This window comes from Pan paniscus, chromosome 17 (assembly GCF_029289425.2).
Source record: "Pan paniscus chromosome 17, NHGRI_mPanPan1-v2.0_pri, whole genome shotgun sequence".
NCBI lineage: Eukaryota > Metazoa > Chordata > Mammalia > Primates > Hominidae > Pan > Pan paniscus.
Genome location: NC_073266.2, coordinates 59,538,366 through 59,555,163, shown reverse-complemented (window position 1 = coordinate 59,555,163; position 16,798 = coordinate 59,538,366). Strand labels below are relative to the sequence as shown.

Sequence of the window (16,798 nt, the reverse complement as noted above, 5' to 3'; positions counted from 1 at the left end):
GATCTCAGCTGTGGCTGTCAGGAGGAGAGCTAACACTGTCAGGCAAGATGCCACAAGACTTCATACGACTAATCTCAGAAATGCAAGAATTTTATTCTGCCACATTCTGTTGGTCAAGCAAATCACCAAGAAAGCAGAATTAGACTCCCTCTCTCAATGACAAGAACAAAAAAGAATCTGTTACCAGTTTAATGTACCACAGGTTTGTTGAGATGCATTCTATGTGAAGGGCTGGCAACTCCCTCATTAGCTGCTGCTTTTTTCACCTGGTCTTTACATAAACACTGTATAGAATAGATATGGTAGTGAGATCAAAAGCTATGCCCTTCTTATGCCCAGAGTTAACCAATTGTTATCACCTTGAACAAGTCATCTAATCTGTGTGTGTGTGTGTGTGTGTGTGTGTGTATGTGTGTGTTAGAAAATGTAGATTGTTATTTGGTTTCAGTAAAGTTAGAATTCACAAATGCAGAGTAGGTAAACCAAACATAGCTTACATGTTTGTTCGGTGTGAACTTTGCTTTAATATACATATACATGTATATTTGTGTGCATGCACATATACATACATGTGTTAAAGAACATATCTACTTAATTGACATATTTAAAACCGAGTGATGCTATATAAAATTCAGAAGATCTGGCAACACTAGACATATATTCCAACATGGCAAGAAGTGCCTGGAATTGAGGGTCTGTTGCCTTCTTTGGATGGCGCACACACTCTCTGGTTTGCTCACAACAGTCACGTATGTCTCAGAAAAGGGATAGATAAGCATGAGAGTTTGCTTCTCTACCACATAGTGTAATGGTTAAGAGTACACAGATGCTGGCTTTCATGGCATATCTTCAAATCCTGGTTCTGCCACTTACAAGCTGTGCTGAAGACAATGTTGAAGATGAAGCCTGCAGCAGCAGACCACCCACATCAATTTTCAAGGAAAAAATTAATCTTGTCCCTGCCCCATCTGACTGACATTTGACAGCAGAAACAATAGCCAACACCATAGACACCTCAATTGATTCTGCTTATACCACTGTAACTGAAAAATTAAAGGTGAGAAACTTTCCAGTCAATGAGTGCCAAAATCATTGCACTCAGATCAGCTGCAAACAAGAGCAGAACTTTCAATGGAAATTTTAAATAAGTGGGATCAAGATCCTAAAGCATTTCTTTGAGGAGTTATAACAGAAGATGAAACATGTCATTACCAATACAATCCTGAAGACAAAGGACAATCAAAGCAATGGCTACCAAAAGATGGAATTGGTCTAGTCAAAATAAAAGTAGATTGATCAAGGGCAAAGATCATAGCAACAATTTTTTTTTTTGAATACTCAAGGAATTTTGCTTGTTGACTTTCTGGAGAGCCAAACAATGATAACATCCACTTATGAGAGTGTTTTGAAAAAGTTAGCCAAAACTTTAATAGAAAAAAACCCAGGAAAGATTTCCCAGAGAGTCCTTCTCCATCAGGACAATGCTCCTGCTCATTCTTCTCATCAAACAAGGGCAATTTGAGGAGAGTTTTGATGGGAAATTTTTAGGTATCCACCTTACCGTCCTGATTTGATTCCTTCTGACTTCTGTTTGTTTCCTAATCTTAAAAAAATAGGCACCCATTTTTCTTCAGTTAACAATGTGAAAAAGACTGCATTGGCCTGGTTAAATTCCCAGGACTCTCAGCTCTTTAGGGATGAACTAAATGACTAGTATTATTGCTTACAAAAGTGTCTTGACCTTGATGGAATTTATTTTGAGAAATAAGTTTATCTTTTAATTTCATTTTTCCACAAACTTTTTCAAGTACCCACATGTTTAGTTTTATTTTTCTGAGATCTGGTAGGACATACATAGGTTTATTATATGTAGTAGAAAACATTTCTGATAGGTAGATTCACCAGTTCTCTTTTGAATACCTTCGAGTAGAAAACTTACTTCTATTTGTGACAATCTTGTAGTAATTCATTCCATGGTTATTAGTTCTAGTTTCAGAAAGTTCTTTCTTAAATTAATACTACACAAAAGTAATTGCATCTCTCTCCATGGAACTGAATTTCCCCATTTCTGTGCAGTTTCATAAAACGTATATTCTGTACTTTTCCTTTAAAATCTATACACTTCCTGGTTTTATCACTTCACTAAATTTTTTTCTCAAATTTCATGTGTCAGATCCTGTTCAAGAGGCCAAGAATACAACAATGAATAACACCCAGCTCCTGCACAACAGAAGCTTAGAGATCAGTGTGCATGTATTATAGGATGCTACATGCACTGTCTTTTATATTATCCTGTAATATACCCATAATTACCCATAATGCTGCCTTTGATTTATCTCATGTGTTATCATTTATTAGGGTGCATCTGCTAGCCTTATATTGATTGATCCACAGAAGAACTCTGTGAAATAAACTTTATTATTTGGAAATGAGGTTTTAGAATTTTAGAGAAAAGAAAACTGAGGTTTGTGCACTGCTTTCTCACACCAGCCCTCTGACCCATCTCCAGGGCCTAGCATGGGGCTGGGCCCCAGGGTACACTCAAATAAAAGAGTCAATCAATAAACTACGTCTGAGCTAAGGAGGGTCTGGAATAGCTCTGGTCAACATTGTTCCCAAAGCTGAGCAGCCAGTTCAGGAAAAAGACAAAATAGCCTGAAATATGATGTTCAAATACTTAGCATGGACACAAGTGCTTAAAAAGTGAAAAAAATCAGCAATTATCCACATGCTTACTCCATAATATTCAAATCCAAGTTGGTCCTTTTGCATCTATTTGACCGTTTTATGCTATGAGTAAGTAGTACAAATCTGGATGAATGAAGCCTATAGCAGAAGTTAGAAGACCTGGCACATGATAGATCAGACAGATCATTGAATCTGTGAGTTCAAGCTTTTGTTCATCCCTATTTAGCTAAGTAGCCCTCACTGGATCTATAAAATCCTTACCAACAATGTCAGGGACATAATGGGAACTCAAGTATATCTTTCATATAAATTAATAAAACAAAGGATGCTTAAAAGAGATTACAAATATAAAATCATATTGTCATTTATATTATACTCCATAAACATGGAATTACAGTAAAATTACACTTTTCCATGACTAAGGGAAAGTATCTGATTATGACTTGGAATCTTCTTTTGGACCCTAAATTTACCCCATTTCCAAAGCAACCACTTATTCTGTCTGAAGATTCTTCTTGGTGCAATTTATGTACTGCAATGAGCTAGGAATTATGTTGCAAAAGAAGAAATCAAAGTTATCTAATAAGTAATAGAAAATCTTGACTAAGTCACCCTGAACACAAGAGAAAAGGACTGCCCTTGACCTCTTGACCATACCTGGCCACTTCTGAATGAATGTCTGCTTGGCACCTGTACTTTTAGAAACATTTTGCAAGTACAATTGCTATTAGAGGTCCAAGCTCCCCAAAAAACAATTTAAGATGTTCCCTGGGATAACTTGCACACTCAAAAACTCAAATTCTTAGAAACCAGAAATATGACCACTGAGCTTTCTCCCAGCCTGCCCCATGTTGATCAAACCTAAAGAAACCCTCATTGTTTCCACATCACTCAACATAGTTGGGACCAACAGTCTAGGATTTTCCTCAATAAGCTTGCTAGGTAAGTCATCAATGGAATTCACCTTTTAATGAAATTGCACATAAAAAGTGTATGAACAACAAAAAGGTGAGCACTAAATGCTGAATCCCCTAAAGTTTAAATCAGAAAAATAATAAGGCCTGGAATAGTTAACTTCAATGGGATATAGCACTAGAGGGCACTGCTAAGATGAGGAAGTTTTCAAAGGCATATCTTCATAACTGGGAAGGCAGGATACCAGAGACAGACCTTTTGAAATTCACTCTCCCATCTATGGAAAGCCACAAGTACAGACAATCCCGGGGGCTCCTTCAGCTTTCTTTCCCCACAGCTTTCTCTCAGAATTATCAACTGGAAAGACCACTGCCCTGGTAAATCCAGCACCTTAGATTTTAGCGATTCTTTTACTTACTAGCTGTGTGAACCCAGTTCACACCTTTCATCCCCGTGATCCTCAGCAGCTGTATCTGTAAAATAAAGAGGGTGGTTATGATGGTCTCTCAGGACCTTTTGAGCTCTAAGGTCCTTTGAATCAATAATTCTCCTCCCCTGTCATGTCCAAGAGTTTAATTATTCACCAAACTTGGTAACAACTTCTTAGCAACTGGTAGGTAGGGGGAAGAATGAAGGCAGCAGGGGACTTGGTTCAGAAATACTCTCTCAATGTTTTAGTGGTTGGTAGGGGGTTGTGATTGTTAATATTAGAGTCTATGAATAGGGTTTGGCGACATACACATACCTCTAGGGTGAAGATTGTGCCTGTCCATCTGGCATTCAGTTGAAGATAAAGAAGATAATCTACCATCAAACAGTGAGAAACTGGAAAGAAGAAAGGATTGGAGGGGGTAAAAGATTGTAAGAAGTCATGAAAATGTAGAGTATTCAAAAAGCCAAATCATTCATCTTTTATCATATATTTGTTTAGCCCCTTTATGTGCAAATAATTTAAAATGCTGAAAAAACACCTTTCTATTTGAATTATGCTTTATCATTTTAAAGGCAGTTTTATTTTATAGTTTCATTTAATTGTTTTAAACAATTTTAAACAATTGTTAAAACTTGATGGGGCACACGTGGCAGAGTAGCATTTTTCCTGCTTAAAGGAAGAAGAGAACAAAGCTCAAAGAGGTTAAGTGAGGTTAATAAATATTGAAGAGCTAATTAACAAGTCAGGATTAACCTTCAGGTTTTCTTATTCCTATTTCTTATGTTCCTCCTGTTAAATCACAGTCATGATTTACTACTACAAGTTCATATATTTGTCCTAACAAGTTGGGGGTCTTGGGCCCCACCTTATTAAGGCACCGTTTCCTTCATTTGGCTACTTGAGAATGAAGATTGAAGATAAAAGTCATACAGGAGTTTAGGCTTTGCCCAATAGGAGATGGGAATGTACTTTTTCTCCCCAAGCGTTAATGCACCTTTGAATGCATCACAGAAGGACCATAGATGAAGAGGCTGAAGTTGGGCTCCTGGTTTTGACACTAGCTTTATATCAGTTTCTTCAGGCCTAATGCCTGTCAAATAGGTGATGACACTTGCCCAATCCAATGTAGAGCTTTGTTTCTAGTATCAAATCAGGTGGAGGATGTAGAAGCCCCTTGAAAACAAGGCGTGAACCCATAAATGTGTGGTGTGGTTATTATGGTTGTTCAATGTGTGGCTGAGACAATAGATAGTAGCCAATACTGGCTTGACTTCAGGCTTGGGGATCAAGCAAGTCCAGAGGAGAGCGATTTGGATCCATTTCCTAAACAAAGAAGCAAAGTCCAGAAGCAGCTTAGAAAATAAGGAACAGTTGGTCTCACAGCTTGGCCAGGCAGGAGGGTTGGCACAGATCCTCAGATCATCGCGCTCTGCCTAGTGAATTGAGTGGGCCTCACCAGGGGCTGGATGTTAGCCTCCTTCTGGCTAGAGAGAAGCAGTGGGGGGTTGTGACCACCTGTTCTCTCAGAATGTCACTGTACCTCTTGCACATTTTCCTACACTGGCAGACAAAGTCCAAGCCAGGCTCTTGGAAAAATCACAAAATAAAAACACTTCTGCCTTCATTCGTCCTCATTTTTTCTTCAGTATTCCCATTTCCTCAACTCATAGTGACTTTGCAGAGATGTCCAGTGGCCCCTGATGGGCCACACCCCTGACTCTAGTGACCTCCCAAAATAGTCTGTGGAGATATCACCATGTGCCCCAGACATCTCTGTTCCTCACCCACAAATTCACTGACTTGGTACTACCCCCTTTTCATCCTGCTCTCAGCAAGTTGCCAGCTGGAAGTCTGAGCTGATAAGTAGCTTGCACTGTAGAGCTTATAAAAGACAATCAAATTAAAAACTCCTCTCATGAATACTAGTACTTTAACAATAGGCTTTTAAATAACTTTACCAAAAGAAAAAAAGAATGAATGAATGCCAAATGGATCACCTCCAAAAAAATCAATGGGATCATAGGGTTGCTATTTTGAGGCTAAGTCTTAAGTAGAATTAAGAAGAATTCTCCACTAAAAGCCTCTCATTTCTTGATCCTGATAAAGTTGCCCTTAAAAATTAGAATCTTTAAACAAAAATCAAAAAATACATCTTATGTATGTATATACATATATATTATATATATTTCTTTATTATATAGTATATATATTTATTTCTAAGATTATATATAGTAGCTTTTATCAATTCCAAATTGTGAGTAGAAGGCTATATTTTTTAGTTAAAAAGTAAATAAAATGTTCTGTGGAAACATCAAATAGACGGCACAATATTAATAAAACAAGTGGCTCTATGGCTGATGGCTGTGGAGAGCTCAGAGCGACACATGTAGTAACTCTGGCCGTGCAGCTACTATTAATTCTGCTTAATAAACTCTTCAGCAAACCAAGACCTGATGTCTTATCTTGACCCTTAGTGGCCTCACAGACTCTTGAGTGTATCAGTCATCTCCAAGAAATCATGTGAAGGCTTGAAACCTGCCTAGTTGCTCGATACCTTGGTACTTGCTCTGTATCCTCTCTACAGAATGATCCATACTGGGCAGAGACCCAAAGATGCAGCCTATAGTGGACATGTGTTTTCTTTTAAGCACCTAACATCCCTTCCTTAGGTAAACTGTCTCATCCCCATGCCACAGGGTTTTAGTCAGCACCAGCTCAGGTCCTCTATGAAGCAGACATCAAGCCAGCTATAGAAAACAAGGTATTTATTGGAGAAAATACCTCTGAATGTTAAGAAAGAGAGCAGGAATAAGGCAGGGAGAACCTTCATTTAGACTACAATGTGGGTTTGACATCTGTAAAAGCAGAAAGGGGAGGAGGGATTGGATAGGAAGGACCTTAGACTACAGTGAAGTTATAAGAGTGTCTCAGCTAGGCCAGTGGGAAAGTCCTTGAACTCATGAGAATTCACTAAGGAATCCCACATCAGGCTGGAATGGCTGGGTTTGAGTATCCCCACTGTGCTTAGTCATTGGCTGGGAGCAGCCCAATGAAAACATGACCTGGTGTGAAAGACAGAGTGGGTCCCTAAGTGTGGCAGCTAAAGGCTGTCAATCAGCTATGCTCCCTACAGCAGATTCTCTGAAAGGGATATCTGGATGGTACACTTCCACCACTGCTGTATAATGTGACTGTCAGTCATACAACCCAATTCACAAAGAAAGGGAACTATCCAAGCAAGGCCAATCAAAGCATTTCTCTAGAGTTGATATGCGGACATTAGCAGGAACCAGCTCCTTTTTCCACTGGAAAATCTGAAGGAGGTGAATCCAGGGCTGCCAACTTTCCTTAGCACATGCAGTATCCGAACTGCATCAAGGAGAAAACAGATCAAACCACAGAAGAAAACGAAGTTCAAACTGGGGAGAAAAGGGAGCCCTGAAGTTAGGAGCCACTAAATTTCATTTTTCCCCTTATTCTAGTTTGCATTGTATTTCTGCCACAACTAAAAAGTGCTCTGCCAAATACCTAATAGTGCTTTCACTGTAATTATCATAGTATATTAGAGCTTCAAAGGCCTCTAGAGGTCATCTAGCCCTTACTGCACATTGCAATAACCTGAACAACTTAGTGTTGATACCAAATGCTGGACCCCATTCTAATCTAATTAAATCAGAATATCTCTAAGTGGAGCGCATGCATCAGCTTATTCTTTCAAATTATCTAGGTGATTCTGATGTTTATTCAGGGTTCAGAACCAATGGTCTTGTCAAACGTTCATTTTGCAGATATGAAAGCTGAGGTTTAAACATAGAAAGTGATGGGTCCCAAATCCACAGGAGATAGAGCCAGGAGTTAAACTCAAATCCCCTTACTTCTAATCTGATGCCCTTTATTAAAATTATAATGTGACATTTCATTTGAGAAACAAACATTTTTCATCTCTGAGTAAAAATCCTTTATTCTTTTTAAAAAAATGTTTAATTCTTATGAAAAACCCTCCGTTCTTTAAGAAGCCTAAGTTACTGTCTCTCCTGATACTTAGAGTTATTTATATATTTATCAAAACAGGAAGAAGTTACCAGTCCCCAAAACAAGACCCAAATACAAAGCAGAGAGTGCATTTCCCCCACCAGCACACATAACTACCCCACCTTGCTATCTGATGGGAATCCATTCTGCCCCCTTAGAGCTGTCAGCTGCTTATCCCTGGAGAGGGAGTGGAGAGGGATTCCAGACTGAACCATGCCATCATGTTGAGCAGCAGCAATTAGGAAAAGAAGATTGTTGGCATTCACTGTAAGTTACTCTGACATATAACAGCCACTGGGTTTCAATACCCTGATATCAACAACCATCTGCTTTGCTCTTGCAAAAAAAAAAAAAAAATAGTGATTTCTACAACTCAATTTCTTTTACCAAACTGGTCTTCTGAAAAGCCACTCTATTTTTGAGTCTTCTTTCTACAGGCATTTCATTGTCATTAAACACACCATCATTCAAAATATTAGTAGAAAAAAGCGGAATGCAAAATGATCAGTGTGGTACGATCATAACTGAGTAAAATGAATAGAAAAATTATGAGTTAATGATAAGCATGTCTAGGTTGTGGAGTTAGAAGTTTAGGACAACATGACAGGGGCCAAAATGAAGGATACTATGAAAAGAATGATGACAAGTGGTCTGAGGACAGATATCAGGTTCTGAGCCAGTTATTCCAAGGCGAAGGGGAACAGCAATGGTGAGTAGACCCAGGGGGAACTGGAAATGATCGACTCAAGGGAAAATTGTTTAAGTCGATAATGCAATGACAATTATACCAGTAATTTTTTGAAGCCTGGAGAAGAAAGCATTTTAAAATGACTCAGGACCAAGAATCCCTGATTTGATTATTAACCCAAATTGTAACTTTAGAAAATACATTTTACCTCTCTGGACATTATGACTGTAAGATAATAGGGGTGAACAAGAGCAGTCATTCAACAAATACTTATTGAATACCTTGTTTGGGTGAGGCACTGTGCTAGGGCATAGGACATTTAGTGGTAATAAAACAGATACTTCCTTATTTTTAAGAAGCTTTAGGTCTATGGTAGTAGTTTTTAAACATCCTAATATGACTCATTGTGAGAAATACATTTTAAATCAAATAACCGTGTGTGTGTGTGTGTGTGTGTGTGTGTGTGAGAGAGAGAGAGAGAGAGAATATTCATGAAACAATATCTAATCTTATTTCATGCAATGCACCTTGCTATATTGGTACTGTTCTATGTTTTAATGTTGTTGTTGAATGGATTTCATGACTAACTAAGGGCTTATGACCATTATTGGTTTGAAAAGCAAAATTCTAGGGGATACTCTCTAGGGCTTTTTGTAGCCTTTTAATGCAATGATTCCGTCACTCTAAAATTCCTCTCATCTCTCAAGATTTTCCAAGCAAGTAGTCCTCTACTTAATCTTTGTTTGAAGTCGGGCCTTTCGTCATCATATGGACAGTGAAAGTGACCTTGCAGATCCAGAAAAGATTCACCTATAGGGTAATTTTGATCACAGCACACATTACTTCTATTGCATCCTGTCTACTGACTTCCATTAGTTACCTAATGTTGAATAGCTTTGAAATGCCCTTGCTTTTTTATTTCAAATTTTCTGCCTTTTTCGTTGTTGTTAGTGAAAATCTACTTTTCGCTAGTACCTCAACTTCCCAAAACAAAAACTGCCTCTTGGCAGAAGGTACAGTCAAGAACAACGTATTGATTATGTATTTCCAGGAGAATGCTTATCCCCCCTTATCATTTTGCCCCTGGTAGAGCTTGGTTTTTACCTGAGAATACAGTGTTTATACCAAAAGTACTCTTCCTGCAAAGAAAAGTCACTTTTGAAATAGAAGTGTGCACAGGAATAAAAAATAATTGCACTTTGTGATAGAGAAGTAATGCTTTTCTGCTTTTATGAAGAGCAAATTGGGCCAGATGTTCTTTCATTTCTGTATTTGGTTGGTTACTTATTAGTTCCCTAGGAGAAGAATGGGATTTCTAAAAGGTGAAGAGAATAAAAGAAATTTTTCCAATGTGTATTATCAAGAATGTGATAACTCACGTTCAAGAGGCCATAAAACTCTCTTGAATTAGGTAGTGTGGTTGATTAAAATACCAAATATGAAACCAGAGTCAAATAAAAATTTTCTCTTATTTACAGTTCAATGCAAATAATGACTGAAGACGTGCACTCTCTACTGAAGAATTTACAAAACATGCAACATGAATTAATGAAAGATGATAAGTACAGCAAGGTGTTTTTGTAGGAATTACATAACAAGCATAAAATCTCTAGTATCCAGGAACTTAACAAATGCTAGCTCTTTCTTTTCATACATATCAAACACCTGTCCCTGCCAACAGACAGAGAAGTTACAGATCAGCATAGGCTTGGGGAGGTAAGAAACACAATACTGAAGTCTTGAGGTGATCTCACATAAGTAGGTAGGATTTCTAAAGTCCATTGCCAGGGAACTCTGGCAATTGTCTCACTATGTAAACAGTAAAAAAAAGTAATAATAATACCGTTTAAGTAAAAAATAATACTTTGAATCCCACATTCCTTTCTTTTAAACTTGATTGTGGCTAGCTCTATTTTTATAAATCTCAATCCCTTTATGCATTGAAAAAAGGTTAATATTACCTGCTCTACCTTTTTTTTTTTTTTTTTTTTTTTTTTTTTTTTTTTTTTTTTGAGACAGAGTCTTGCTCTTTTGCCCAGGCTGGAGTGCAGTGGCATGATCTCGGCTCATTGCAACCTCCGCCTCCCAGGTTCAAGCAATTTTCCTGCCTCAGCCTCCCAAGTAGCTGGGATTACAGGCACCCGCCACCACACCTGGCTAATTTTTTTTTTTTTCTAGATGGAGTCTTGCTCTGTCACCTAGGCTGAAGTGCAGTGGCAAGATCTCCACTCACTGCAACCTCTACCTCCCGGGTTCAAGCAATTCTCCTGCCTCAGGCTCCTGAGTAGCTGGGATTACAGGCACCTGCCACCACACTTGGCTAATTTTTGTATTTGTAGCAGAGATGGGGTTTCACCATGTTGGCCAGGCTGCTTTCAAACTCCTGACCTCAGGTGATCTACCCTCCTTGGCCTCTCAAAGTGCTGGAATTACAGATGTGAGCCACCATGCCTGGCCTACCTGCCCTACTTTTATAATGGTCTTGTTTTATCAAAAGGGATACTTGACATAAATGAATTTTATAAAATTTAGAGGGCCCTAGAAATGAAAGTTAATAACATTTATCACACAAGCATACACTGAGACTGGGCTTGGATCATGGAGCACAATTGTGAATAGCCTGGCCGTTTCCCTCCAACTGCTTGCAACGAAGTAAAATGGGAGAAGAGAGGTAAGTGAGGTTTCACAAAAGAGTTGTTGTATAAGTAGGTTCTTGAAAGATAAAAAGTAGCTCACCAGTCACAGAATACAGCAGGGTTGGGAGAGGAATGGCTGGAGGAGAGACTTAAGAAGATTCCAAAGGGAGAAATAGCATGAACTATAAGTTCAGTTCAATCAAATATATATGCCCAGAACTGAATAACCAAGAAGAATATGATATAGGTTCTGCCCCTATAGGTAAACAAGCTCAATGTAATGTGGCATATCCCATGAGAGAAGTGTGCCCAGGGTGTTGCTGGTGAGTCAGTCCATGAGAAAAATGTTAGTCAGGTGACATGAAGATGTAGATCACATCTCAGACCAAAGCACCAACTTGTATGAGGACATGTAATCTGCAGGGAGGAAAAATAGCCAGTTTAGGGGAGTGCAAAGAGCTAGCCAATATGTTCTATTGGTGGTAGTGAAAAATACAGATGGCTTGTACATTGCTTTCAACAGAAACTAACGAGTTTATTCTTTATCCTGTGGGTGATAGGATACAGAATAAAATATTCTAAGCAGATATATGGTAGTGTTCAGAAGAATACTTCTGGAAGCAGTAAGTTGGCTGTACCAACATAGAGAAGACTTCAGCTGTGAAAATAAACCAGGACTAAAATGGTGATAACCCAGACTAAAATAGGTAGGAGAAATGGGGTGAACAGACATACTTTTCTCATCTATCAGATGGAGGTGAAGTTCTTTCATAGTATCAATTGAATTTATTAACTAATATAAACATTTCATTTTTTTATGTTGAAACTCCCTTGTCTTTTAATAATATAAAATCAAAAAAGTAAAAATATGGATTAAAAGGATGGATACATGTATTAATTATGACAGCACCAACTGTTGAAACATCTGTTGACATATCAGTGGTTTAACCCAATAAAAGCTTGTTTCTTGTTTTTGCGAAGCCCCATGATGATGGTGGTAGGGCAGATGATGAGGTCCTTGGCCACAGGCAGTCACTCACAAACGTGGGTCCACAGAGGCTCTGACATCTTCAATACATGCTATTTCCAAGACTGCCTTGGGTGTTGACCTCCAGGTCACAAATAAAAAGAAGAGCTTGCTTCTCCATAACTGCTCACATTATAGCCATTGACAAGAACCAGCCACATGGTCACACTTAGATACAAGGGAGTCTGGGAAAAGAATGTGGTACAATGTGTGGGGGACATGAGCCATCTCTGCCACAGCACGCATTGTTACCTAGTGTGGCTACAATCTCAGTGTGCCCAGAATTTTCTAGTTTGGGCACTGAAAGTCCCATGTCCTGGGAAATCCCCTCAATCCTAGGCAAACTGGAATAGTTGTTATACTATTAGTTGAAAATAGGATGAAATGCTGGTTCAATATATGCAAATCAATAAACGTAATCCAGCATATAAACAGAACCAAAGAAAAAAACCATATGATTATTTTAATAGATGCAGAAAAGGCCTTTGACAAAATTCAATAGCCTTTCATGCTAAAAACTCTCAATAAATTAGGTATTGATGGGACGTATCTCAAAATAATAAGAGCTATCTATGACAAACCCACAGCCAATGTCATACTGAATGGGCAAAAACTGGAAGCATTCCCTTTGAAAACTAGCACAAGACAAGGATGCCCTCTCTCACCACTCCTATTCAACATAGTGTTAGAAGTTCTGGCCAGGGCAATCAGGCAGGAGAAGGAAATAAAGGGTATTCAATTAGGAAAAGAGGAAGTTGAATTGTCCCTGTTTGCAGATGACATGATTGCATGTCTAGAAAACCCCATCGACTCAGCCCAAAATCTCCTTAAGCTGATAAACAACTTCAGCAAAGTCTCAGGATACAAAATCAACATGCAAAAATCACAAGCTTCTTATACACCAATAACAGACAAACTGAGAGCCAAATCATGAGTGAATTCCCATTCACAATTGCTTCAAAGAGAATAAAATACCTAGGAATCCAACTTACAAGGGATGTGAAGGACCTCTTCAAGGAGAACTACAAACCACTGCTCAATGAAACACAAGAGGACACAAACGAATGGAAGAACATTCCATGCTCATAGACAGGAAGAATCAATCTCATGAAAATGACCATACTGCCCAAGGTAATTTATAGATTCAATGCCATCCCCATCAAGCTACCAATGACTTTCTTCACAGAATTGGAAAAAACTACTTTAAAGTTCATATGGAACCAAAAAAGAGCCTGCATTGCCAAGTCAATCCTAAGCCAAAAGAACAAAGCTGGAGGCATCACACTACCTGACTTCAAACTATACTACAAGGCTACAGTAACCAAAACAGCATGGTACTAGTACCAAAACAGAGATATAGACTAATGGAACAGAACAGAGCCCTCAGAAATAATACCACACATCTACAACTATCTGATCTTTGACAAACCAGACAAAAACAAGAAATGGGGAAAGGATTCCCTATTTAACAAATGGTGCAGGGAAGACTGGCTAGCCATATGTAGAAAGCTGAAACTGGATCCCCTCCTTACAACTTATACGAAAATTAATTCAAGATGGATTAAAGACTTACATGTTAGACCCAAAACCATAAAAACCCTAGAAGAAAACCTAGGCAATACCATTCAGGACATAGGCATGGGCAAGGACTTCATGTCTAAAACACCAAAAGCAATGGCAACAGAAGGCAAAATTGACAAATGGGATCTAATTAAACTCAAGAGCTTCTGCACAGCAAAAGAAACTACCATCAGAGTGAACAGGCAACCTACAGAATGGGAGAAAATTTTTGCAGCCTACTCATCTGACAAAGGGCTAATATCCAGAATCTACAAAGAACTCAAACAAATTTACAAGAAAAAAACAAAAACCCCATCAAAAACTGGGCGAAGGATATGAACAGACACTTCTCAAAAGAAGACATTTATGCAGCCAAAAGACATGTGAAAAAATGCTCATCATCACTGGCCATCAGAGAAATGCAAATCAAAACCACAGTGAGATACTACCCCACACCAGTTAGAATGGCGATCATTAAAAAGTCAGGAAACAACAGGTGCTGGAGAGGATGTGGAGAAATAGGAACACTTTTACACTGTTGGTGGGACTGTAAACTAGTTCAACCATTGTGGAAGACAGTGTGGTGATTCCTCAGGGATCTAGAACTAGAAATATCATTTGACCCAGCCATCCCATCACTGGGTATATACCCAAAGGATTATAAATCATGCTGCTATAAAGACATATGCACACGTATGTTTATTGCAGCACTATTCACAATAGCAAAGACTTGGAACCAAGCCAAATGTCCAACAATGATAGACTGGATTAAGAAAATGTGGCACATATACACCATGGAATACTATGCAGCCATAAAAATGATGAGTTCATGTCTTTGTAGGGACATGGATGAAGCTGGAAACCATCATTCTCAGCAAACTATTGCAAGGACAAAAAACCAAACACCGCATGTTCTCACTCATAGGTGGGAATTGAACAATGAGAACACTTGGACACAGGAAGGGGAACATCACACACTGGGGCCTGTTGTGGGGTGGGAGGAGGGGGAGGAGATAGCATTAGGAGATATACCTAACGTACATGATGAGTTAATGGGTGCAGCACACCAACATGGCACATGTATACATATGTAATAAACCTGCACATTGTGCACATGTACCCTAGAACTTAAAGTATAATAAAATATATATATATATTTAAAAAGAAAATAAATTAACAGTTTAAAATAATAATTTAGAAAGTGGGCAAAATTGCCTTTACTTGCATCCAAGAGTTTTACAGATGGTACAAAAACCTGAGTAGGTGATTGGAAACATTCATTTTGTTTTTATAACTTCAACTTTTAGATACAGGGGGTACATGTGCAGGTTTGTTACCTTGGTATATTGCGTGTAACTGAGGTCTGGGGTATGAAGGATCCCATCACTCAGGTACCAAGCATGGTACACAATAGTTTTTCAACCCTTACCATCCTTCCTTCCTGATCTAATGGTCATCAGTGTCTATTGTTATCATCTTTACATACAAGAGTACACAATGTTTAGCTCCCACTTATAAGTGAGACCATGAAGTAATTGGTTTTCTGTTCCTGCATTAATTTGCTTAGGATAATGGCCTTTAGCTGCATCCATGTTGTTGTAAAGGAAATGACTTTTTTTTTTTATAAAAGCATAGTGTTTCATGTTGTATATGTACCACATTTTCTTTATCCAATCTACTGTTGATGAGCACATAGGTTGATTCCATGTCTTCACTATTATGAAGATTCCTGCGACCAACATATGAGTGCATGTGTTTTTTTGGTATAACAATGTACTTTCTTTTGGATGTATTCCCAGTAATGGGATTGCTGGGTTGAATTGTAGTTCTGTTTTAAGCTCCTTGAGAAATCTCCAAACTGCTTTCCACAGTAGCTGAAATAATTTACATTCCCACCAACAGTGTATAAGCATTCCATTTTCTCCACAGCCTCTCCAGCATCTGTTGTGTGTGGCCTTTTTAATAATAGCCATTCTAATTTGTGCGAGGTGGTATTTCATTTTAATTTTGACTTGCATTAATTCAATGATTAGTGATGTTGGATTTTTTTTATATGTTTGTTAGCCATCTGTATGGCTTCTTTTGAGAAGTATCTGTTCATGTCTTTGCCCATTTTTAATGGTTTTTGCTTGTTTGATTGTTTAAGTTACTTACATATTCTGGAAATTAGACCTTTGTTGGGGGCATCGTTTGTGAATATTTTCTCCCATTCTATAGGTGGTCTGTTTACTCTGCTGATAGTTTCTTTTGCAGGGCAGAAACTCTTTAGTTTAGTTAGGTCCCATTTGTCAATGTTTGTTTTTGTTGTAACTGCCTCTGGGGATTTAGTCATAAATTCTTTCCCTAGGCTGATGTCCAGAATGTTTTTTTTCTAGTCTTTTTTTCAAGGATTCTTATACTTTGAGGTATTAAATTTAAATCTTTAATTCATCTTGAGTTAATTTTTGTATATGGTGAAATGTAGGGGTTCAGTTTCTCTCTACTGCATAGAGCCAACCAATTATCTCATCACCATTCGTTGAATAGGGAGTCCTTTTGCTTATTTTTGTTGACTTTGTCGAAGATCAGATGGCTGTAGGTGTGCAGCTTTATTTCTGTGTTCTCTATTCTGTTCCTTTGGTCTATGTGTCTGTTTCGTACCAGTACCATGCTGTTTTAGTTATTCTAGTTTTATGCTATAGCTTGAAGGCAGTTAATACGATACCTCTGGCTTTGTTCTTTTTGCTTAGAATTGCTATGACTATTCAGACTCTTTTTGGTTCCATATGAATTTTAGTTTTTTCTAATTCTGTGAAAAATGACATTGGTAGTTTAATAGG

General features: G+C 38.2%; 1 long non-coding RNA gene across 1 annotated transcript in view; it reads right to left on the bottom strand.

Moving 5' to 3' along the window:
• LOC100974864 (uncharacterized) overlaps window positions 1–4,428 on the bottom strand; it is a 67,424-nt gene extending 62,996 nt beyond the window's left edge. Inside the window, exons 1-2 of the long non-coding RNA XR_008621899.2 lie at window positions 4,349–4,428; window positions 4,022–4,076 (exon numbers count right to left, since the gene is read on the bottom strand). This is a non-coding gene — a long non-coding RNA (uncharacterized LOC100974864). The remainder of the gene's footprint in view (window positions 1–4,021; window positions 4,077–4,348) is intronic.
• Window positions 4,429–16,798: the final 12,370 nt, after the last annotated feature.